This window comes from Lontra canadensis, unplaced genomic scaffold (assembly GCF_010015895.1).
Source record: "Lontra canadensis isolate GAN:19392208 unplaced genomic scaffold, GSC_riverotter_1.0 scaffold3, whole genome shotgun sequence".
In the NCBI taxonomy this organism is placed as follows: domain Eukaryota; kingdom Metazoa; phylum Chordata; class Mammalia; order Carnivora; family Mustelidae; genus Lontra; species Lontra canadensis.
Window position 1 is genome coordinate 55,660,229 of NW_022630997.1, and position 25,490 is coordinate 55,685,718.

The following is a 25,490-nucleotide window of genomic DNA, read 5'->3' on the forward strand; positions in this document are numbered from 1 at the left end:
GGGGACTCAGTTGATTAAGCACCTGACTCTTGATTTTGGCTCAAGTTATAATATTAGAGTCATGAGATCAAGCCCTGTGTTGGGCTCTGTGCTGGGTGTGGAACATGCTTAAGATCCTCTCTCTCCCTCCTCCTTTCCCCTCCTCCTCCTGGACACCCACCCCCAACTCATGCTCTCTCTTAAAAAAAAAAAAAAAAAAAAAAAAGGAAAGCAAACACCAAACAGGTTTCAAATTCAGGTGTAGGGTGGAACAGTGGTTAACCGGAGAAGCACCCCTTTGGATAAGACAAGAAAATGAGCTGGAGCAAGAACTCCTAGACAATGAAATCTGGAAGCCATGGTACCCCAAACACCTACTTGTCAATATTGATGAGGAGCACTGTGTGTACATGCATATACATATACATGTGTGTATGTGTGTCCCGGACACTTGTTAAAATTATTAAAGACTCTTGTGTGTCAATTATACCTCAATTTAAAAAAAATTAATGATGACCCAAGAAATGTGGCAGGTCATTCTGTTAGGTGGAAGACTCAAAACTCAAAGAAATTCCCTCAAAGAAATAGCAAGTATTAAAATTAAATTTTTTAGCCAGCTTTAATTTCATAGTTAAATATAAGACACCTTCTATAATCTTGTAAAAATATGTATTTTTGTCAACAAGTCATGATCTCAGGGTCCTGGGATTAAGCCCCATGTCAGCTCCCAGCTAAGTGGGGAGTCTGCTTCTCCCTCCCCTCATGCTCTCTCTCACTCGCTCTCTCTCTCAAATAAATAAATAAAATATTTTTTTTTAAAAGAAACGAAACGAAACAAAGAGCTAAAAAGAAACAAAATATTTAAAACTCTATGCTAATGGCAGGCTTAAACAACAGCCCCTCAAAGATGTTCATGCCCTAATTCCTGGAACCTATGAATATCTTACTTTATGCGGCAAAAGGGATTTTGCAGGTGTGATTAAATTAAGGCTGTTGAGCTTGGGAGACAATCCTGAATTACCCAGGTAGGCGCAATGTCATCACAAGGTCCTTGTAAAAGGGAAGTGGGAAGGTCAGAATCCAAGAAGGTGATGTGACAATAGAAGCAGAAGGAGAGCAGGACACATAACAAATAAAGGAGAGGTCAATGGAGAAAGATATTAGAGATGCTACACTGCTGGCTTTGAAGATGGACAAAGGGGGCCACAAGCTAAAGAACAGAGGTGGCCTCTAGAAGCTGGGAAAGGCAAGGAAATGGATTCTTCCCTGGAGCCTCTGAAGAGAGGATGGCCCACCAACACCTTGATATATGCCAGTGAAATCCATTTCAGATTTTGGAACGCTGGAACTATACAAATAAATTTATATTGTATACCATTATGCTTATAATTTGTTACAGCAGCAAAAAACATAACAAAAAAATGCAAAAAACCCTAATAGATAATGCCAATACCATTAAACTTTACTTTCTGTACAAATACCATATCTCCAACAGCATGAACTGAGAACAGAAACTGAGCAAAGACGTGAGCATTTGAATCACACACTTCCACAAATAGGTTTCCTGGAAGTTAACACTACCAATTATGATTTTCACTCTCTAATTTGGAAATATGTTAATATTAAAACTTTAAAAAAAGAAAAAAGGAAGGGTGACTGGGTGACTCAGTCAGTTAAACATCCAGATCTTGATCTCAGCTCAGGTCTTGATCTTGGGGTCATGAGTTCAGACCCCACATTGGGTTCCACACTGGGCATGGAGACTACTTAAAAAATAAAAATAAAAACAAATTTTAAAAAAGGGGCCCCTAGGTGGCTCAGTGGGTTAAGCCTCTGCCTTCAGCTCAGGTCATGTTCTCAGGGTCCTAGGATCCAGCTCCACACTGGGAATCTCTGCTCAGCAGAGAGCCTGCTTCCTCCTCTCTCTCTGCCAGCTTCTCTGCCTACTTGTGATCTCTTTCTGTCAAATAAACAAATAAAATCTTAAAAATTTTTTTTAAAAAACCATAAAAAGCAAATTTGACCAAAACAAAAACAAAAATAAAAACAAAACAAAACAACAACAACAAAAGCAAAGCTTATACTTTCTAAATAAATTGGAAAATGTGGATGATCCTAGCTAGAGGGGCTACCTAGGCAAGACAAAAGGTCTAGTACCCAAACCTAATAAGTGCATTGGGGGCATTTCAGCTTGGCCGTCTCTTAGGCTTTCTCTTTATCTCTAAAGCAAAAAACAGTTTGAAGGGCCCGTACTTAATGACAAAATTGCTTGGTGATCAAAATTGCATAGTGTGGCACAAAGATCTGAAAAAATTCTAGTGACATTGAGGAAACACTTCTTTGAAAAGAAACTTTAGAGTCAAAGATATTTTCAAAGGCCTATGAAGCAAGACAAGCCTATTAAGACGTCTTTCACCCACAGGGAACTCCTTCACAAATTAGAATTCATCATTTTAAATTTCATAATACAAGTGCACTTTATTACAGACATTTCCTTTAGGACACTTATTTTGCTCATGATAAACTCATTATGTCACAACCTTGAAATGCCCCTTCATTCCAAGTCCAGCTAAACAGACTTCACAGAATGGCCTTTCAATCCCTGCATGAATGAAAAGAGGGAGAGAGGATTTTCCTTAGACTCAAATTATAATTAACTACATTCTAGAAAAACATCTAAAATTTAAAAGAAACCTGCACCTTTAGCAACCTTAGGAGATCAAGGGAAAGAGGAAGCAGGGATACTCAATGGATACTCAAAAATACTCACACTGAAATTCTTTGGCCTTTTTCCTTCCAAGTATTGACATATAAGAAACTCCAAATCTGAACCTGATTTCCCCCTAAATCCTGAGTAGTGTCTATTCCTTAAGCCCACCAAGCACCCTAGTAAGAGACTCCGACCAGATGCTTAGTAAGATCATTGTCTCAGGTACAAACCATGGTTAGACCACGCCATAGGCACTATATATATAGTAACTTTCCTTATCTCATTCCCAGGTTGCTCAGTCTCCTGCCAGCCTTTTACTGACTCCATGCAGGCAAAGCTGTCAAGGCCACAGAAGCCAATTAAAGGAGAAGGACATAACACCAAAAGCATTCTCTCAGCCACCCCAGTGGGGGATCCTCCCTGCTCAAATTTGAGAGCTCAGTTCTCAAATAGTCCAAATTCCTCAGTATTAAAATATAAACTCCTCCGAAGAAGTGAGAGATTGTGGGGAGGAGGTTTGCAGAATATTTACTACTCAGTATAAACTTGGGTATTTTTAATAAGTTCATTTTACAGATGCAGAAAAGAATAAAAAGTAGTTCCTTCTTTCATTCCATGAATATTTAAGTCCTGTACTGATCAGTCAAAATTGGGAAGGCCCCAATCTCATTCAACTTACAACCCTGGCCCGTATAGTCAGAGTCACCCACTAATAAGATAAAGCCAAAATCAAAATTTAATTTTAGTGACAACTTCCCAAAGATCTTTTCATGGTAAGAACTTCATCCAAACCAAACTTAATAGAAACTTAATTTAGCTATTCTCATTCAGAACAATGTACTAAAAAGCTACTCATTTTACTCTTAATCCAACATTACAGCTGGGCAGCTCCCACCAGGCCTGAAGAACACAGGGTACTTTTAGGAAGACCATATTAGAGTTGGATATAAAAAGAAAAAAAAAAAAACACCATGAGATATGATAGTATCTTGACTCAATGGTTGTCTTTTCACTATGGTTGGAGCGGCAAATATTGCCTGTGAAATGAGCCAAGCCATCTTGATGTTGTGACATTCCTTGACCTTTGAAGTCTGACTATATTCTGTGGTATAACAGTTCTGTTGAGTCTTCATATTCTTATAAACCGATACACCCTCATCTTTTTTATTCCACAGTATCATGAACACACACAAAATGATTTAGCAGGCTTTCTCTGTCTTTATAACATGACCTCTGCCTGATGTTCCAAAATTTAGTCATTTGATTGTAAAAACCCTGGATTATTCTTTCCAATGAAAGCAACTCTCTTTATTTTCATGACATAGAACTTCAAGAATAAATTACTTCAATACTACTGAAATATGGCTGTGCAGGTAAAGCATTTCATATTTTAAGCTGAACAATTCATTTTTATGTTTATTATAATTTCTCCAATGCTTTGCCCGTATTTTATTGGATATTTTTGCTTCACAAGAAATATGGGATGGCAAAATCCACAGCCAATAAAAACAGCAAAAGTTAAAAATGGGTGTAAACTATTATACTCCCCCAAACTATAGGGTAAATCTAGTTAATTACTGAATTAAAGGGGGGGAACTCAATTTAAAAATCTTAAGGCATATGGAAACTTGTTTAAATATCCCTTTCACTCTAAAATGCTTTTCTAGTATAACATCTAATGCTTTCTGGAGTCAAATCTAAAAAAACAAGGATTATGTTATTTAAAACACAGAACGGAATATCTTTAAAAACTTGCTGCACAGGCAATGGCTTTTTTCCTCAACCCTGTGGAATCTGAACCAAAACAAAACAAAACAAACAAACAAAACAGTTCAATATAAAAATAAATGAGAAGTAATTCTTCAACTCTATGAAGATTCAAGGCATTTCTCCCTTTTTCTTAACACAACCCAACTGTAGCACATTTGCAACCAAGAAACCAAGCTGTATGTGAATGTCACCTGAAAATAAATGTGAACATTTAGGTACCCTGATTCTCCTGCAAAAGTACTAAAATTTTAAAACATTCACTTATCAGATCAATTTAATGAATATGCTAAAAGAGCTATGTGAGATATTTTATTCTGTATATTATTGTTTTCAGAAAACTTCCATGACAACTGAGCCAATTTCACTGAAAGAGGAATCATAAAAAGATGAAGAAGATGCAGTTATTATATACTTCCAAAGAACTTTTTATTTTCATGAATCATATCTAACACTCATATCTAAGAGTGGCATATAAAGTTCTGAGAATTGATTGAATAGTAGACATTAAGTCCATTTTTAAAGTTCCTTCAATTCTCAAAGTCATTCAAATACCTAGTAAACAGAAAAACACTCCAAGTTTAAACATCAGTAATGAACAATAGCTTCTGAAAGTTATATATCACAGTAAGTGTGAGGATTTTCAGATCTCATCTTTCCTAAAATTCCCTACCTGCTTTCAGGGACCACAATGAACAAATCAAATTTACCTGCTTTAAAAAAAAATTTAAAAGCAAGAAAAGCATGTAGCCCTGTAGAGAAAAATCAAGAAGAAACAGACAAAAGTATTTTTTTTTTCCCTTCAAATAGTGGTTGGTAATTTGAGAATGAATTTCTTCTTCAGTTTAATGCTTTTCTTAAATATTGTTTTTTGTTGTTGTTGTTGTTGTTGTTTTGCAGTTAAAACTGCCCATATTCAGAAGAGACAAGAGGAAGATGGTAGTGGAGTAGGAGGTCTCTAGTCTTGCCACATCCCAGGAATACAACTACGTAACTATCAAATCATCATAAATACCCCAGGAATTGACCTGAAGACTGTCAGAACAAACTCCACAACTAAAGGTAGAGAAGAGGCCACACCAAAGAGCACATGCAGCATACACTGGAGATACTCTCTAAAGTGTGAGGACCTTGAGAAAAACACTACAGGGCACTACAGGACCTCTTTTTCATAAGGTTATCAAGAGCAGGAAACATAGTTGACTTTTCTAACACAGAGAAGCAGGCATGGAGACTTAGACAAAATGAGAAGACAGAGGAATCTGTCCCAAATGGAAGAACAAGACAAAGCCATAACCAGAGATCTAAATGAGAACAGATATAACTAACATTCCTGATAAAGAATTTAAAGTAATGATCATCAGTGGAAAGTAATGATCAGAGTGGAAGACATGAGTGAGACCTTTAACACAGAGATAAGGAGTAATATAGCAGAGATAAAAGACTCAATAAACATAATGTGAAACATGCTTGGTAGAATAAACAGCAGGCTGGGGGCACCTGTGTAGTTCAGATGGTTAAGCATCTGCCATCGGCTCAGGTCATGATCTCAGGGTCATGGGATCAAGCCCCACACTGGGCTATTTGCTCAGTGGGGAGGCTGCTTCTCCCTTCGCCTTTGTCTGCTGTTCCCCCTGCTGTGTGCTCACCCTCTCTTTCTCTGACAAATAAATAAATAAAATATTTTGAAAAGAAAAGAATAAACAGCAGGCTGGAAGAAGCAGAGGAAGAAATCCATGACTTAGAAGACAGAGTAATGGAAAGTAATCAAGCTGAACAAAAGAGAGAAAAAAAGTATTATTCAAAATGAAAATCTACATAAGGAACTCAGTGTTTCCATCAAATGTAATAACATTCTTATTGTAGGAATCTTCGAAGACAATGAGAGTAAAAAGAGGGCAGAAAATTTATTTGAAGAAATAATAGCTAAAAACTTCCCTAATCTGGAGAAAGAAACATATCCAGATCCAGGAGGCAGAAAACATCCAACAGAATAAACAAAAGCAGCTCCACACCAAAATATATTATAATTAAAATTGCAAAATACAATGATTAAGAAAACATTTGTAAGTAACAAAACAAAAGAAGTCAGTAATTTACAAGGGAAAACCTGTAAGGCAGAAACTTTCCAAGGTAGAAGAAAGTGGCATAATATACTGAAAATGATGAACTGGAGAAATCAGCAGTCAAGAATATTCTACCCAGCAAGGCTATCATTCAGTAGAGATAGTTTCTCAGACAAACAAAAGCCAAAAGAATTCATGACCACTGCAAGAAATACTAAAGGAGACTGTAAGTGGAAAGGAAAGACCTAATGTGACAGTACGAAGAAAGAAAACAAAACAAAAGAGTAAAAATTAGTATTTCTTTTAAAAAAAAATTTAGTCAAGGAACTCATAAGAGGATATAAAATATGACAACATATACCTGAAACATGGGCAGGAGAGGAGTAAAGAATGTTTCAAACTTGAATGACCATCAATTTCATATATATTGCTATATTCAGAACATGTTATATACCAACCTAGTGGTAATCACAAATCAAAAATCGTTAATATATACGCAAAGAACAAAGAGAAGGAAATCCAAATATATCACTAAGCAAAACCAGAAAAGCAGGAAAAAGAGAAAGAAGAAAAGATCAGAGAAAATCTTCAGAAACAATCACAAAACAAATAATAAAATGGCAATAAATACACAAAAACTACTTTGAATGTAAATTGATTAAATGAGCCAATCAAAAGACATAGGGTGCATAACAAATAGCATGGAAGACAAGGGGAGTTAGAGAGGAGAAGGGAGTTGAGGGAAATTGGAAGGGGAGGTGAACCATGAGAGACTATGGACTCTGAAAAACAATCTGAGGGTTTTGAAGGGGCGGGGGATGGGAGGCTGGGGGAACCAGGTGGTGGGTATTGGAGAGGGCACGGATTGCATGGAGCACTGGATGTGGTGCAAAAACAATGAATACTGTTACGTTGAAAATTAAAAAAAAAAAAAAAAAGACCTAGGGTGACAGAATACATAAAAAAAACAAGACCCACCTATAGGCTGCCTACAAGAGAATCATTTTAGACCTAACAACTGCAGGTGAATGAATGAAAAAAACATTTATCATGCAAACAGAGGTCAAAAGAAAGTCAAATTCACAATACTTATATTGGGCAAAATAGACTTTAAAACAAAAACTGTAGCAAGAGACAAAAAAGGACATTATAATAATAAAGGGGATAATCCAAAAAGAAGGTATAACAACTATAATATTTATGCATCAACATGGGCACACCCAAATAAAACAGTTAATAACAAACATAAAAGAACTAATTGATAATATTGCAATTTTAACAGTAGGGGACTTTAACACACCACTTACATCAACAGACAGATCATCTAAACAGAAAATCAACAAGAAAACAATGGCTTGCATGACACACTAGACCAGATGGATTTAACAGATATATTCAAACATTCCACCCTAAAACAGCAGAACACACATTCTTTACAAGCGCGTATGGAACATGCTCCAGAACAGATCACATATTAGGCCATAAAACAAACCTCAACAAATTCAAAAAGATTGAAGTCATATCATGCATCTTTTCTGACCAAAAGACTCTGAAAATAGAAATCAACCATAAGAAAAATCTGGAAAGACCACAAATAAATAGAAGTTATTTAACATGCTACTAACCAATGAATTAGTCAATCAGGAAGTAAAAGAAAAAAATTAAGAAGTACATGGAGACAAATGAAAATGAAACACAAACCTTTGGGATGCAGCAGAATTGGTTCTAAGAGGCAATACAGGTCTACCTCAAGAAGCAAGAAAAATCTCAAACAACTTAAACCTAAAGAAAGAAGAACAAACAAAACCTAAAGGAAGGAAATAACCAAGACTAGAGTAGGTGGGGCACTTGGGTGGCTCAGTTGGTTAAACATCAGACTTCAGCTCAAGTTACAATCTTGTGGTCCTGGGATTGAGCCCTGCGTCAGGCTCCCTGGTCAGCAGGGAGTCTGCTTCTCCCTCTTTCTCTGCCTCACCCCATCTCTTGTGCTCTCTCTCCCAAATAAAATATTAAAAAACAAAAGAGCAGAAATACACAATATGCAAACTTAAAAAACAACAGAAGAGATCAATGAAACAGTAGCTAGTTCTTTGAAAAAAATCAACAAAATTGATAAACCTCTAGCCAGACTTATCAAAAAGACAAAGTGCTCAAATAAATAAAATCACAAATGAGAGAGAAATAACAACCAACACCAGAGAAATAAAAAAAATCCTAAGAGAACATTATGAAAAACTAATATGCCAACCAACTAGATAACCAAGAAGAAATGGGTAAATTCCTAGAAACATAGAAACTACCAAAACTGAAACAGGAAGAGATAGAAAATTTGAACATACCAAAACCCACAAAGAAATTGAATCAGTAATTTAAAAAAAAAAAAAATCCCAACAAACAAAAGTCCAAGACCAGATGCTTCCACAGGTAAATTCTACCAAACATTTAATGGAGAGTTTGTATCTATTCTTCTCAAACTATTCCAAAAAATAGAAAAGGAAGAAAAATTTCCAAATCCATTCTATGAAGCCAGCATTACCCTGATACCAAAGCAGATAAAGACACCACAAAACAAGAGAATTACCAACCAATCTCTCCAATGTCCATATATGCAAAAATCCTCAACAAAATACTAGCAAATCAAATCCAACAATACGTTAAAAAAAATCATTCACCATGATCAAGTGGGATTTATTCCTGGGTTGCAAGGGTGGTTCATATTTGCAAATCAATCAACATTCTACATCACATCAATCAGAGAAAGGATAAAAACCATATGATCCTTTCAATAGATGCAAAAGAACAATTTGATAAAGTACAACATCCATTCATGATAAAATCCCTCAACAAAGTAAGTTTAGAGGGAACATAATTCAACATAATAAAAGCTGTATATCAAAAATCCCCAGTGAACTGAAAGCTTTCCTCCTAAGGTCAGAAACAAGACAAGGATGTCTACTCCCACCCTTTTTATTCAACACGGTACTGGAAGTCCTAGCCACAGCAGAGAACAAAAGAAATAAAATGCATCCAAACCTTTAAGGAAGAACTAAAACTTTCATTATTTGCAGATGACATGATACTATAGATAGAACACCTGAAAGATTCCACCAAAAAACTGCCAGAACTCATAAAAAAATCCCAGGACACAAAATCAATGTATGGAAATCTATTACTTTTGTATACACTAATAATGAAACAGCAGAAAAAGAAAGCAAGAAAACAATCCCATTTACAATTGCACAAAAAAATAGTAAGATGCCTAGGAATAAACTGACCAAAGTGAAAGACCTGTACTCTGAAAACTGTAAAACATTAATGAAAGAAACTGAAGATAACACAAAGAAATGGAAACACATTCCATGCTCATGGACTGGAAGAACAAATACTATGAAAATGTCTATACTACTCACAGAAATCTACACATTTAAATGCAACCCCTCTCAAAATAGGAGCAGCATTTTTCACAAAACTAGAACAACTCTAAAATTTGTGTGAAACCACGAAAGACCTCAAAGAAAGCAATCTTGTAAAAGGAAAGCAAAGCTTGAAAGCATCACAATTCTGGACTTCAAGTTGCATTACCAAGTTGCAGTAAACAAAACAGTATGGCACTGGCACAAAAACAGATACTAGATCAATTTAACAGAATAGAAAACCCAGAAATAAACCCACAACTATATGGTCAATTCATCTCTGACAAAGCAGGAAAGAATATCTAATGGGAAAAAGATATTCTCAACAAATGGTGTTGGGAAAATTGGATAACAATAAGCAAAAGAAGGAAACTGGACCACTTTTTTATACCATGCCCAAAAATAAATTCAAAATGGATGAAACATCTAAATATAAGACCCGAGACCATAAAAACCTGGAAGAAAGCACAGGCAGTAACTTCTTTGACATCAGCTGTAGCAACTTCTTTCTAGATCGGTCCCCTGGGGCAAGGGAAATAAAAGCAAAAATAAACTACTGGGACTACGTCAAAATAAAAAGCTTCTTCTGCATAGTGAAGGAAAAAACCAACAAAACTAAAAGGCAAACTAGGGAATGGAATAACTTATTTGCAAACAACTTATCTTTTAAGATTTTATTTATTTATTTGAGAGAAAGAGCACGAGAGTGGAGCGAGGGGTAGAGGGAGAAGCAGACTTCCCTCTGAGCAGGGAGCGAGGCTCAATTCCAGGACCCCAGGATCATGACCTGAGCTGAAGACAGACGCCTGACCAACTGAGCCACCCAGGCACCTGCAAACAACACATCCGATAAAGGGTCAGTATCCAAAATATGTAAGTAACTTACATAATTCAACACCCAAAAAGCAAATAATACAATTTTAAAAATGGCCAAACACATGGACATTTCTCCAAAGAAAACATCGACTTGGCTAATAGATGAGCATCTACTGCTCATCATCACTTACCGTCAGGGAAATGCGAATCAAAACTACAATGAGATACCACCTTACATCTGTCAGAATGGCTAAAAACAACAAAACAAGAAACAATAAGTGTTGGCAAAGATACACAGAAAGGGGAACAACACTCTTGCACTGTTGGTGGGAATGCAAACTAGTGCAGCCATCGTGGAAAACAGTATGGAGGTTCTTCAAAAAAGTTAAAAATAGAAAAATCCTACAATCCAGCAATTGAATTACTGGCTATTTACCCAAAGAATATAAAAATACTAATTCAAAGGGATATATGCACCCCAATGTTTGTAGCAGCATTATTTATAATAGTGAAGTTATGGAAGCAGCCAAGTGCCATCAATTGACAAATGGATGAAGAAGATGTGGAAAATATATGCAAGGGAATATTACTTAATCATTAAAAAGAATGAACTCTCAGGGTGCCTGGGTGGCTCAATCAGTTAAGCATCTACCTTCAGCTCAGATCACAATTTCAGGGTCCTGGGATCAAGGCCCACAACAGGCTCCCTGCTCAGTAGGGAGGCTGGTTACCCACCTCCCTGCACCTGCCCCTACTCATGTGCTCTCTCTTGCTCACGCTCTTTCTCAAATAAATAAAATCTTAAAAAAAAAAGAAGAAGAATGAACTCTTGCCATTTGCAGCAATATGGATGGAGCCAGAGTGTATGATGCTAAGTGAAACAAGTCAGAGTAAGACAAGCACTACATGATTTCACTCAAATGTGGAATTTAAGAAATAAAACAAACAAGCAAAGGGGAAAAAAAGGAGAGCGATAAATCAAGAAATAGACTCTTAACTATAGAGAACAAACTGATGGTCCCCAGAGGGGAGGTGGGTGGGGAGATGGGTTTAACAAGCAAGGGGATTTAAGGAGCACATTTGTGATGAGTACAGGGTGGTGTATGAAACTGAATCACTATATTGTACAACTGAAACTAATATAATACTGTATGTTAACAGGAATTTTTTAAAAAGTCACCCTAAAAAATCCCCATGTTCAAAAATGAAATAAATTATTTTTTAAGGAGACTGTGAGACAGGATATACAGAATTATCTCAATTCTCAATGTAAGAATGAATGCATGGGACACCTGGGTGGCTCAGTCAGTTAAGTGTCTGCCTTCAGCTCAGTAGTGATCCCAGGGTCCTGGAATCGGGCTCTCTGCTCAGTGGGAGCCTGCTTCTCCCTCTCCCTGCCACTCCCCCTGCTTGTGTTCTATCAAATAAACAAATAAAATCTTTAAAAAAAAAAAAAGAATATATGTATATACATAGAATGTATATGCTAGGGGAAAAAAGACTTAAAGTAAAATAAACATCAAAATATTAACAATCAGGGGCGCCTGGGTGGCTCAGTGGGTTAAAGCCTCTGCCTTCAGCTCAGGTCACGGTCTCAGGGTCCTGGGATCGAGCCCCACATTGGGCTCTCTGCTCAGCAGGGAGCCTGCTTCCTCCTCTCTCTGTCTGCCTCTCTGCCTACTTGTGATCTCTATCTGTCAAATAAATAAATAAAATAAAATAAAAAATATTAACAATCATTATTTGACTGGTGGGATTACTGGGTCATTCATCACTTTCTCCTTTGCATTTTTCAGAATGCCTTTAAATAGCTTGAACTTCTTTTTAATTATAAAAAGAAATCAGGTAACATATTTGAAATCCTTCTTCCTCTTTGAGAGTGAGCCAAGGCTGTTTGTCACAGCATCAATTGCAGCCCTCAAGGTATAAAGCAATCTGACAGAAGTGTGAAGGTCAAATGTGGATATAAGCTATTTAAGGGATAATGCCTGTGGCAATATCAGAGATGAATAATGGACAATGAAATCATACCAAGCATAGAATATCACAGGCTTTAATTAACCTAGTGCTTTCTAGACTGAAATACCGATTCTGTATAACTCTCATGCCCACAGTAGGAAACTTCACAGCTGAAAACACTAAATCCAATGTTTGGAAAACCTCTGTGATTCACATCCAAGTACAGTAGCTAGCCTCGAGACAGAAAGAGACACTCCAAAATGCATGAACCAAAAAGAGAAAATTTAATGTATACATTTCTAATTACAGACTGCTTAAAAGAGGGCCACTTTTACTGGAAGGTCACATCAAATGAAACAGATAACACCTTATTAATTTACCACAGTCTAAACTGGCTCAATAGGTAAGAGCATGAGTGCAAAGAGATGGACCATGCATTACAATTTGGGCCTAGAGCATGAACCACTAATTGAACTACACCAATAATCCAAGACATCCTGTGAGACTTTTTTTTTTTTTTTTAATTTCATTTCCCATCAAATTTCCAACTGAACTAACAGGAATGACAAAATTTATGCTGGAGGGGGAGCAGCAGTCATAATCTATTCTAGCAATGGGGACTGCTCTGCCTATTTAAGGTTTATATTCTATTAACCCCAAAATTAAGTGCTCTACAGAATTACACTAATCAAAATGCAGGTTGCAGGGGACTTTCTTCACTTGTTGAACCTCTGAGGACAGTAAAGCTCTGCCATTATCCCAGTCCTGGGGATGACCTAAGACAGTAGTGGCCCCACCACACTCAGGGCACAGTGCAGCCTCAGGCAAAGGCCAACATTTCCTAGTCGACCGGCTTTCAGTTTCACAAAGCATCTGCTGCTATCAAGTGGAGGAAAACAAATATTCAGAAAAATCTGAGAACACCTAAATTATATTATTCATTGCTTCAAACAACGTTTAATTAGGACTCTTAAAGTAACTCTGGCTAAGAGTTTACTTAGACTTCAAATTTATTGACCTGACAGTGAAGACTTCCTTGTGGACTGATGACCCTAACATACGTCAATGTACTCTCAGTCCAACTGATGAAGAGAAATTTTGCTTGTGTCAAATATTTAGCTTCTCCGGCCTCTTTCTTCTTCCATAAGCAATTCCTGAAGCACCAGTTAGTCTGGCCTGGGTCATAAACACCATTTGACAATTTTGAGTATTTACATAATATTAGTGATCTTTTTTTTAAATCAACAGTTTTCTAGGTTTATCAATAGCTAAAGTATGTTCATGGCCTTTATACAGTTTAATGTAATTATGAATACCTAACATACCACAATGAGATTATGTTGGTCTTCCCAGAGAGCTGCGCTGCCGAAAACAATAGCCACTGACCACTTGTGGCTATTTAGCACTTCAAACATGGCTAGTCTGAATCCAGATGTACTGTAAGAGTAAAAAACATACTGGATTTCAAAGACTTAGCACAGAAAATTGTAAAAATCTCAGTAATATTTGGATTACATGTTGAAACAATACCATTTTTACATATGGGGTTAAAGAAAACTATTATTAAAATTAATCTCAACTCTTTTCTTTTTCATGTAGTTATAAAATTTTAAGTTACATTTGTGGTTCACATTATAGTTCCATTATACAGTGCTACTATAATAACTTATTTAACTATTACCCAAAGGAGACTGAAAAAGATTCAAGTAGAGAGCATCTTGACAGGCTACAAGGGACTGAAAGCATGGAGTATTTCTAAATAGTGGACATGAGCAGCTTGAAATCCAAGCTGTACCTGCCTTAACATCCTGGGAACATTTTGAGGAAGAAAGAAAAATATTGGTTAGTGTGTTGAGGGGGTGGTAGGAGGGTTAAAGAATTAGAGCACTTTGAATAAAATATATAACATTAATATCCATTTCCTTAATATCTAGCTTTGGCCCAACCCAAAACCATGAAAATCTTTAAGAGTTTATGTAGATGGTTATTTAATGGAATGAAGTTTATACTTCTTTTGTGTTGGTAATAACATGGCAATGGGGCAAGCCAACTTGTTTTAAATCAGAACCAAATGTGTTCCAGGCATGCTTACAATTCAGGTTATGTGCAAAAATCTATGAAAGGGCAGTCTGTTTCCCTATTCTCTTCACAAGGGCACAAAGATATGCTTACTTTCATCAAAGCTACTCAAATTCTTCTAAAAGGCTCATTTATTCATTCATTTAAACAAAACGTAGTTAGCATCTGAGGCATATAAAGGGGAGATAAAAACTGTGGAGTCAGAAAAGCCTGGGTTCAACTCTAGGCCTGCCACTTTACTAACAGTGTAACCCCAGCATGTGATTTAGCCTCCCTAAGACTGTGTTTTCACCTCAAAAATATGTAAATAAGCACTCTATAAGCATTTAATAAATGGAAGCCATCAATCTTGACCTCAAAGAACATAAAGTCTTACTCAACTATAAATTCTTGAGGTCAGTAATAAAAATGATGAGACTGTAAAAGGTTAAACATTATTTAAGAGTCACAGATAAAAGGAACGCAAAGAATAAACATGGTAGGGAGCTCTGAGCTGATCCCTTACCATACGAAAAGACTGAGACATGGGAGATAGGGAAAGTGAACCTGGGCAGAGAAAATGCTGTGAATACCCACACCTGTTCATCCACGACATTTCCCTTTATATGCCTCAAAGCACTTAAGCAGCCCCTGAGGCGCCATAGGTCGGAACAGCAGAGAGAAAGGCGAGTTCTCCAGTCATTGGGGGCATGAATATCTCAAGTTGGCTCACACTGATTCTTACCAGGGGAAGCATCACTCCTCAGAAGAGTGTTTGGAAATATGTGAGGTGATGATGTTGTCTCGGGATGGGGGTTGGGTACAATGATGCAGACATTTAGTGTCTAGGGCTAGGAAAGTCACAGGCTCGATGAAGAACCTCCCCACTCATTATACCACTATCACTAGTTAAGCATTACTGGTAGGATTTTTTTTTTTTTTTTAGGAATATCCTTTCTTCATGCAATGATCTTCTAAATAATACATACCTATGCCACTTCTACGCTGTCAGGGAACTACCAAATGGACAGGTCCCATGATCTTTCCATACTCTTTCAGTTTGTCAATAAATTTAAGTAGATCACAAAATGTATCTTTTTAATTGGACGCTTCCAGTAGCTCAAATAAGATAGGTCTGCTTATACAAACATACCAACTGGGTAAGAGTTATCTAATACTCCAACGAACTATAAGCATACCAACTTGAAGATACACTGGGGAGAGGGATGCTCCTGAAAAAAAAAAAAAATCCTATTCTTGGGCCTACCCACAGATCCCACCAAATCTTAATCTTTGTAGGAGCCCAGGAACCTGCACTCTTGTAAATATACAGGTGATTTTTACACACAGAAGTTTCAAGCACTGTGACATCACTGGAATCACTGGTGACACTGTTACTTCTTATTTCCAAAATTTCAGTCAAGCTGGCTTCCTAGGACCCTAGCCAGTGGCCCAGAGCCACCTATTACACGTTTCACCTTAACCCCAGGACCACAGAGAAATATAATTACTTTGAGGCAGGTAAAATGTTTATAAATATGACATCATAAATAATGTAATATTGTGTGTCAACTCTACATACATATGCACATAAATAAATATGACAATATAAATCTTTGTAGGTTTTAAACTATTGCTTGTGCTCTGGGTATTTCACATAATTTATTACAACCTAGAAATGCTGTTCTTCAGGCTGAACTAAAGGACGAAAGAAGCAGTAACTGACTCATTTTTTATCATTAAAAGTGTTCCCATCCCTTTCTAAATTTGTTCTACTCAAGGACTGTTGAGCCAAGACTGCCTCACATGGTATCTCATTAGAAGAGGTGTGAAGTGGGTGCCTCAGTCAGCTAAGCGTCTACCTTCAGCTCTAGTCTTGATGTCAGGGTCCTGGGATCAAGTCCTGTGCTGGACTCCCTGCTCAGTGAGGAAGTCTGCTTCTTCCTCTCCCTCTGTTCCTCCCCCCACTCATGCTCTCTCTCGTTCCCACTTTCTCAAATAAATAAAATCTTAAAAAAAAAAAATGTGTGAAGTGCTAAGATAATCAGCAGATACCCAGTGGTCCTGAAAGACTTCTACAATCTACAGGTTTAAAGAATGAGTTCTAATATGCAAAAGAATGGCAGCAAAGGTACTCATTCAGAGGGGAGCTGACCTACCATCCCAACAGATCCTGTTCCATCGCTACCTGCACAATCCAACCTTCTGTAAAATGTTCCACATAACTGAACTACCACAGATCACGCCAACCTCATTCAGAAGGTCTAGGAAATATTTAAGTGAGCTCTTATTTCTTAAACTCAGCAGTTGCTGCTGATAAATCACAAGTCTCCTTTTAGGAAATTAAGCAGATCCCCTCCTCTCAAGACATTTAGTTTGAAAGTAAGATATATTCTTTGAGGGCTAAGCCATCAATTCTCATCTCTGAAGAGAATCATTTGTTTTTGTTAAAGTCGATCAAAATCTAACATCTGATTATAATTTATTCCATTTAAAGTCCTTGGTTTGTTAACATGAATTCGTTTTTCATCAGTAGGCAGAATCCACCTTTAAATGTGGTTTTCATCTCAAACAATGCTTGAAGAGTAATTTTAAGGTAATAGTCTTTGGCCTACGATAAAAGTTGTAACAGATACTATTACCTCTATTTCCTTTCATAAAATATGTGCGTATATTTATGATGCAAACACAGTGGTCATATTCCAAGCCATAGCTTTCTTCTTATTCCCAGAATTTTAGCTCTGGTTAAGGAGTCACATTCTATCTCAATTAAAATAAATCTGCTCTAACAGTATAGTGGGTCTGTATGTATTCATTTTCTTAAACAGTTCTATCTTCTCAGCTGCTTTTTTGCACTTTGTTTACTTTGGAAAGTTTAAACTCATTTTTCTTAAGTTGAAGAAACTAAAATGTCTTAGACCTAGATTATTCACCACTCTCAAAATATTCAAGCTTTTCTAAAAAGGTAACGACAGTTGGCAATGCTCTATCAAGTTCTGAATGTGCATGCTTGAGGCACTTATCCTCAACTATACAGTGTAAAAATTCTCTAGAACATCTTTCTGATTTTGTTAAACTGGTTTAGGTTAATTTCAGAAAGCTTTGGAAAAAATAAAATTCCTGCTCTTTAATGGGTCAGATAGACTACAGGAATCCATCCTTTTTAAAATGGTGAATTTTTCCAGAGAATACAAAGATTTTATCTCAGCTAAAGGTTTTATATAATTTATATAATTATACTACAACCCTGAAATTCAGTAATATCATAAGCACCAATAAAGCTATCATGGAGCTGTAGATTCATGCAATCATTTTAAAAAACAATTTGGTTTATATAAAGAGTAGCTATCATTTCCATATAGTTCCCAATAATTCTACTTCTAGGAGACTTGGTCCTAAGAATATAATCCAAAATATAAGAGGAAAAACTACTGGCACAAACATGTTCATTTTCACAATATTTTTAATGAGTAAAAACAAAGCAATACGTGAATTAAGAAAATTTAGATACAGGCACTTACTCAGACATTTTAAGGTTATTTTAAAAGATGGTTTTGATTTGCAAAAACTTTGATGAAGTATGAAAAATGATTACAATAAACTATGCTGTTAAAACAAAGAAAAGAGTAGGTCATAAAATTCTATGTGTGATATGACTGTAAATATTATCCTTTAAATACAGACGTAAAACCAGGGACATTCATCAGAAGGCCAAAATGTATACACTAGGAAAGAGTATTATTAATTACAATATATCTTATCTTTATTTCCCTAATTTTCTTGGGATATAGCTACAGTACTCTGAAAATGAGCCCAAAAAAACCCATAGACACATACATATGTGAAAGTAAAGACCACTTAAGAATTTTTACCGTAAGTCAAATCATTTTTTAAAGTATCTCTTCGTGAGAAAATACTTTATGGATTTGTGTTTACTCATATACCTATACCTAATTAAACTCAGTAAATTCTGATTTCCAAAGGATATCTTAAGATTAACAAAGTCGAAATGAATGCACAAAGTAGTACTTCTTGCCCAAATTCTTCAATTGTCTATCCAAGCTAGAATGCTTGCCCTCTAGTAGGTCCTGCCAAGCTTCTCCCACCAGCTTGTCTCCTCACTCCCTGGCCCCGAATCCACACAAACTCTCCTCATGTACAATGCAGTCAGCTTAACTGTACCTACTCAGTGGTTATAAACAGAACACTACAGCTGGGGGGTTTCCAAATAAGCACCTTTTACAAGCACAATCACAAGCCAACAAAAATGATTTTGAAAAATAGGGTGCTATGTTACATGCTTGTTATAACAGCAAGGGCTGGGAATCAACTTCTCAAAATAGATGCTGCTTTGTGAACCATGAGCAGTCCCCCCTCACACTCAAACACAGAGATGAGTGCAAACAAACGGAACGGCAAAAAGTTCACTGCCCACAATTAGGAAAGAATAACTTGAGCTTCTGTGGATGCATCTCACAACAGTTCTTGAGCCGTCTTTGCCCAAAGAACTTGAAAAATGTAATAAACCACAAAGTACAGTGAGTGACGTGCAGTGTTCCCTCCCATCCCTCTTCTATTAGATCTTGTGAAAGACAACCTAAATGGCATTGGTTAGAGCAAGAGTGCTATGTGGTGGCTACAATCGGGTAACTACAGTTTAAGGTGAAATATTCCCATAAGAAAAACAAAGTATGCCTATCACCCTCCAGTCCCCAAAATGGCCTCAGAATTTTTAAATGGAGCTGCTCCTCGATCAACCAGTCAAGATAGATCTGATACTGTGTCTAACCCTTTTCCAAGTGGGAATGAGGGGAGGGAAAGAGGAAGAGGACATGTAATTAAAAGAAAATTTAGCAGGCACCTGGAGGGCTTAGTCGGTTAAGCAACCGACTCTTGATTTCATTCAACTCAGGTCTAGATCTCAGGGTTGTGAGGACATGGAGCCTGTTTAACATTCTATCTCTCCCTCTGTCCCTCTGTGGTCTCTCTCTCCCTCTCTCTCTTAAAAAAAAAAAAAAAGAAAAGAAAAGAAAGAAAGAAAGAAAAAGAAAATTCAGAAGGTTTTTCTTTTTAATTACTTGAAGGACTTACAATTAAGAAGAAAAACAACCTCATGGCAGACTATTCTCTAAAGGTATTCACTCAGGATCTGTCTCCAACATTCTCCATAGGCCCTCCCCCCAACAAAAGGGAAAAAAAAAAAAAACCCTAACCAAGGCAAAGGAGAGGACAAAGAATATTATCCCAATTTCAACCCAAATTAATATTCAGCTACACATGTAATATTGCATGTATTTCTCATCACAACACCTAAAGAAAGAACTGTGTCCAGACAGAAGCAATTAATATAACGACATATTTATTAGAGGCTATTTTGCTTTTAACAAAATTTTCTGTGAAAAATTTCATTTTAGGAAGGAGAAGGTGAAGACATTATAAAATCACCCTTACAAAATTATAAAGGATATGATAGAATAAAAAGGTTTGTCACATACTGGGAAATATATTCTAGAAAAATAATACCACCCCACCTTGAGAAACATTACTAAATTCTACTTCATACGTGGTGAGTAAACCTATGAAAATTGGTGGCAGAGACTAGAAACAGAACTGAATACAAGAAAATTTCAGAGCAATTCATTCCTGCCACAATCCAGACACAGTGTGTTAGGAAAAGCGGACTGTTTGTGGAGTCAAAGAGCACCCACCTCAACTCCTGAGGATACAGCAGATTTCCTAAAACAACTCCTGGAGCCTAATATTCAAAGTACCTGGGAAAGAGTTTTCCTGCTACATCTTATAACCTCCCCACTAGTTAGGTCACACTTCCCAGACTACGCACCATGCACCAGGTAAAATGAATCTGCTTTCAGGCACAACCAAGGGAAGAGGCCCCCAAGTCAAACCCACACTGGACTAAATCCTTCTTAGCAATTCTCCCTCCAAGAGTATTTTTTTTATTAACGTATAATGTATTATTTGCCCCAGGGGTAAAGGTCTGTGAATCATCATCAGGCTTACATATTTCACAGCACCTACCAAAGCACATACCTTCTCCCATATCCATAATCCAACCAACCTCTCCCTACCTCCCCAGCCCCCAGCAAACCTCAGTTTGTTCTGTGAGCTTAAAAGTCTCTTATGGTTTTTCTCTCTCCTGATCCCATCTTGTTTCATTTTTTTCCTTCCCTATCCCCCAGACCCCCCCGCCTCTCAAATTCCTTATATCAGAGAGATATAATTGTCCTTCTCTAATTATTTTGCTCAGCATAATACCTTCTAGTTCTATCCACGTCGTCGCAAATGGCAAAATTTCATTTCTTCTTATAGCTGCATAGTATTCCACAGTATATATATTTCCCACATCTTATCCACTCATCTATTGATGGACATCTAGGTTTTTTCCATAGTTTGGCTATTGTGGACACTGCTGCTATAAGCATTCGGGTGCACGTGACTCTTGGGATCCCTACATTTTTATCTTTAGGGTAAATACTCAGTGGGATTGCTGGGTTGTAGGGTAGCTCTATTTTCAACTTTTTGAGGAACCTACATGCTGTTTTCCAGAGTGGCTGCACCAGCTTGCATTCCCACCAACAGTGTAGGAGGGTTCCCCTTTCTCCACATCCTCATCAACATCTATCATTTCCTGACTTAATTTTAGCCATTCTGACTGGTGTGAGGTGGTATCTCATTGTGGTTTTGATTTGTATTTCCCTGACGCTGAGGGATGTTGAGCAATTTTTCATATGTCTGTTGGCCATCTGGATGTCTTCTTTGCAGAAATGTCTGTTCACGTCCTCTGCCCATTTCTTGATTGGATTATTTGTTCTTTGGGTTTGAGTTTGATAAGTTCTTTCTAGATTTTGGATACTAGCCCTTTATCTGATATGTCATTTGTGAATACCTTCTCCCATTCTGTCAGTTGTCTTTTGGTTTTGTTGACTGTTTCCTTTGCTGTGCAAAAGCTTTTGATCTTGATGAAATCCCAATAGTTCATTTTTGCCCTTGCTTCCCTTGCCTTTGGCCATGTTTCTAGGAAGAAGTTGCATGGCTGAGGTCAAAAATGTTGCTGCCTGTGTTCTCCTCAAGGATTTCGGTGGATTCCTGTCTCACACTGAGGTCTTTCATCCATTTGGAGTCTATTTTTGTGTGTGGTGTAAGGAAATGGTCCTGTTTCATTCTTCTGCATGTGGCTGGCCAGTGCTCCCAGCACGATCTGTTGAAGAGACTATCTTTTTTCCATTGGACATTCTTTCCTGTTTTGTCAAAGATGGGTTGACCATAGAGTTGAGGGTCTATTTCTGGGCTCTCTATTCTGTTCCAATGATCCATGTGTCTGTTTTTGTGCCGTATCATACAGTCTTGATGATGACAGCTTTGTAATAGATCTTGAAGTTTGGAATTGTGATGCCACCAACTTGGCTTTCTTTTTCAACATTCTTCTGGCTATTCAGGGTCTTTTCTGATTCCATATAGATTCTAGGATTATTTGTTCCCTTTCGTTGAAAAAAAATTGATGGTATTTTGATAGGGATTGCATTAAACGTGTAGATTGCTTTAGGTAGCATAGACATTTTCACAATATTTATTCTTCCAATCCAAGAGCATGGAACATTTTTCCATTTCTTTGTGTCTTCCTCAATTTCTTTCATGAGTACTTTATAGTTTTGAGTACGGATTCTTTGCCTCTTTGGTTAGGTTTATTCTTAGGTATCTTATGGTTTTGAGAGCAATTGTAAATGGGATTGACTCTTTAATTTCTCTTTCTTCTGTCTTATTGTTGGTGTATAGAAATGCAACTGATTTCTGTGCATTAGTTTTATATCCTGACACATTACTGAACTCCTGTATGAATTCTAGCAGTTTTGGAGTGAAGTCTTTTGGGTTTTTCACATAAAGTATCATGTCATCTGCAAAGACAGAGAGTTTGACTTCTTCTTTGCCCATTCAGATGCCTCTTAGTTCTTTTTGTTGTCTAATTGCTGAGGCTAGGACTTCTAGTACTATGTTGAATAGCAGTAGTGATAGTAGACATCCCTGCCGTGTTCCTGAGCTTAGGGGAAAAGCTCTCAGTTTTTCTCCACTGAGAATGATATTCACTGTGTGTTTTTCAGATGGCTTTGATGATATTGATGTATATACCCTCTATCCCTCCACTTTGAAGAGTTTTGATCAAGAAAGGATGCTATACTTTGTCAAATGTTTTTGCAACATCTATTGAGAGTATCATATGGTTCTTGATTTTCTTTTTTTTTTATTTTTTATAAACATATATTTTTCTCCCCAGGGGTACAGGTCTGTGAATCGCCAGGTTTACACACTTCACAGCACTCACCATAGCACATACCCTCCCCAATGTCCATAACCCTACCGCCCTTCCCAACCACCCCCAGCAACCCTCAGTTTGTTTTGTGAGATTAAGAGTCACTTATGGTTTGTCTCCCTCCCAATCCCATCTTGTTTCATTAAATCTTCTCCTACCCCCTTAAACCCCCATGTTGCATCTCCTCTCCCTCATATCAGAGGGATCATATGGCAGTTGTCTTTCTCCGGTTGACTTATTTCGCTAAGCATGATACCCTCTAGTTCCATCCACATTGTCGCAAATGGCAAGATTTCATTTCCTTTGATGGCTGCATAGTATTCCATTGTGTATATATACCACCTCTTCTTTATCCATTCATCTGTTGATGGACATCTAGGTTCTTTCCATAGTTTGGCTATTATAGACATTGCTGCTATAAACGTTCGGGTGCACGTGCCCCTTCGGATCACTACGTTTGTATCTTTAGGGTAAATACCCAATAGTGCAATTGCTGGGTCATAGGGTAGCTCTATTTCAATATTTTGAGGAACCTCCACGCTGTTTTCCAGAGGGATTGCACCAGCTTGCATTCCCACCAACAGTGTAGGAGGGTTCCCCTTTCTCCGCATCCTCGCCAGCATCTGTCACTTCCTGACTTGTTAATTTTAGCCATTCTAACTGGTGTGAGGTGGTATCTCATTGTGGTTTTGATTTCTATTTCCCTGATGCTGAGTGATATGGAACACTTTTTCATGTGTCTGTTGGCCATCTGGATGTCTTCTTTGCAGAAATGTCTGTTCATGTCTTCTGCCCATTTCTTGATTGGATTATTTGTTCTTTGGGTGTTGAGTTTGCTAAGTTCTTTATAGATTTTGGACACTAGCCCTTTATCTGATATGTCGTTTGCAAATATCTTCTCCCATTCTGTCAGTTGTCTTTTGGTTTTGTTAACTGTTTCCCTTGCTGTGCAAAAGCTTTTGATCTTGATGAAATCCCAATAGTTCATTTTTGCCCTTGCTTCCCTTGCCTTTGGCGATGTTCCCAGGAAGATGTTGCTGCGGCTGAGGTCAAAGAGGTTGCTGCCTGTGTTCTCCTCAAGGATTTTGATGGATTCATTTCTCATATTGAGGTCCTTCATCCATTTTGAGTCTATTTTTGTGTGTGGTGTAAGGAAATGATCCAATTTCATTCTTCTGCATGTGGCTGTTCAGTGCTCCCAGCACGATCTGTTGAAGAGACTATCTTTTTTCCATTGGACATTCTTTCCTGCTTTGTCAAAGATTAGTTGACCATAGAGTTGAGGGTCTATTTCTGGGCTCTCTATTCTGTTCCAATGATCCATGTGTCTGTATTTGTGCCATTACCATGCTGTCTTGATGATGACAGCTTTGTAATAGAGCTTGAAGTCCGGGATTGTGATGCCATCAACTTTGGCTTTCTTTTTCAATATTCTTTTGGCTATTCGAGGTCTTTTCTGGTTCCATATAAATTTTAGGATTATTTGTTCCATTTCTTTGAAAAAAATGGATGGTATTTAGATAGGAATTGCATTAAATGTGTAGATTGCTTTAGGTAGCATAGACATTTTCACAATATTTATTCTTCCAATCCAGGAGCATGGAACATTTTTCCATTTCTTTGTGTCTTCCTCAATTTCTTTCATGAATACTTTATAGTTTTCTGAGTATAGATTCTTAGCCTCTTTGGTTAGGTTTATTCCTAGGTATCTTATAGTTTTGGGTGCAATTGTCAATGGGATTGACTCCTTAATTTCTCTTTCTTCTGTCTTGTTGTTGGTGTAGAGAAATGCAACTGATTTCTGTGCATTGATTTTAGATCCTGACACTTTACTGAATTCCTGTACAAGTTCTAGCAGTTTTGGAGTGGAGTCTTTTCGGTTTTCCACATATAGTATCATATCATCTGCGAAGAGTGATAGTTTGACTTCTTCTTTGCTGATTTGGATGCCTTTAATTTCCTTTTGTTGTCTGATTGCTGAGGCTAGGACTTCTAGTACTATGTTGAATAGCAGTGGTGATAATGGACATCCGTGCCGTGTTCCTGACCTTAGCGGAAAAGCTTTCAGTTTTTCTCCACTGAGAATGATATTTGCGGTGGGTTTTTCATAGATGGCTTTGATAATATGGAGGTATGTGCCTGCTATCCCTACACTTTGAAGAGTTTGGATCAGGAAGGGATGCTGTACTTTGTCAAATGCTTTTTCAGCATCTATTGAGAGAATCATATGGTTCTTGTTCTTTCTTTTATTAATGTGCTGTATCACACTGATTGATTTGCGGATGTGAAAAGGGATTTTTAAAAAACAATTTGTAGATTTTTTAGATTTCTTTTCAGTGTTCCAGAATTCATTGTTATGTACCACACCCAGTGCTCCATGCAATACGTGCTCTCCA

At 37.2% G+C, this 25,490-nt stretch overlaps 1 protein-coding gene across 3 annotated transcripts in view; it reads right to left on the reverse strand.

The window, feature by feature from the left end:
* The window catches only part of BICC1 (BicC family RNA binding protein 1), a 261,380-nt gene that overhangs the window by 173,378 nt on the left and 62,512 nt on the right, over positions 1 to 25,490 (reverse strand). The gene's annotated exons all lie outside the window — the stretch shown is intronic.